A 1,536-nucleotide genomic window follows, 5' to 3' on the forward strand; every position below is an offset into this window, starting at 1 on the left:
TAAATTAGGGACGGCTAGCGCAGATAGCCCTCGTGTAGCTTTGCGCGATATTCAAAAACAAACAAACAATCCATTGTGCACTTTGCGCTTGCATAAGTGGATATCTTCTAACTTTTCATTGTTATCTTTCATTAGTGCCATCTAGTGATATACTATCAATTTTTGGCCTTCAACTTTCACTGATTACGTAACTGTTTTTAGTTAAGCCTGTCTTTAATTTCAAAGAACGTAAATATATCACAGGTTTTGGTATGACCCAATGGTGTTATCCTAAGATGGTTCAGCGAAACCTTGTGCTGTCGCTAGGTGGCGCGTGTGTTTTCTTATAGCAAAGCCACATCGGACTATCTGTTGTGTCAACCGAGGGGAATCGAACCCCTGATTTTAGCGTTTTAAATCCGAAGACTTACCGCCGTCCCACCGCTAGATGGCACAGCGAAACCTTCAGAAAACAAATTAAATCCAAAATAACATGTTTTTTCTTTAGATATTTGATCATACAAATGGTGCAAATTTATTAGACTTTTTTTTTTATCACTTAATACATATTTTATTGAAAATCTTATTACGTGATGAAAAAAAAAACATAAAAAATATTTCATTTATTTAAAAATTCTCACGTACAAAAATGACATGGAAGGAACGTTTAGTTGGATATTTTGTTCTGACAATGTAACAGAGATATTTGAAATGCTTTGGTATCACTTTTAATGTAAGAATAGCTAGATAATTTGAAAACTGTGTTTGGAATATGAAACACTGAATAAAAGACCAATATGAACAAAAATGCATGATTTAATAATATTTATTTATGCCTACAAGCACACACACATATATATATATTATCACACAATACACTTCCTCTGGAGGGTGACTCAACCTAACTTTTATATACATAACACAATCAAGTAGCACGATTTTCGTCCCCCCCCCCCCTTCCCAAAGTTTCTTGATAAACACGCAAGATAGAATTTAGGCTTAGTGTAGGTATCATACAAAATATTATAGTACCTGGTTAGATCACGTGCTTGTAGTGAGTGGCACGTTAAGCTTAAATATTCTATAAAAATACTGCTATTTTGTGGTCACACAAGACGCCGAAATATTTGTTTATTCTAGAACAACAAAATGTTGTTCCGTACGCCTTTTTTTTATTTTTAACTCCATGAAAATGTCCACAGTCTTTATAAAAACTATGAATTGGTGCTTTCGCTTCTCTCGCGAAAGATGAAGAATATAACAGTATTGGTGCTAATACGTTACGAACATCAATTCACAGACGGATCTTAACATGATGATGATAAGCAAGTGAGCGAAAGGATAAATTAAGAAAGTAAAGTGGATAACGTTTTTAGTTCTGAAACTCGCCACTCTCTAATCGTCGCTTTAGTTTATTTCATTTTTAGTTCTGAAACTCGCCACTCTCTAATCGTCGCTGTAGTTTATTTCATTTTTAGTTCTGAAACTCGCCACTCTCTAATCGTCGCTGTAGTTTATTTCATTTTTAGTTCTGAAACTCGCCACTCTCTAATCGTC

This window comes from Limulus polyphemus, unplaced genomic scaffold, assembly GCF_000517525.1.
Source record: "Limulus polyphemus unplaced genomic scaffold, Limulus_polyphemus-2.1.2 Scaffold5117, whole genome shotgun sequence".
NCBI lineage: Eukaryota > Metazoa > Arthropoda > Merostomata > Xiphosura > Limulidae > Limulus > Limulus polyphemus.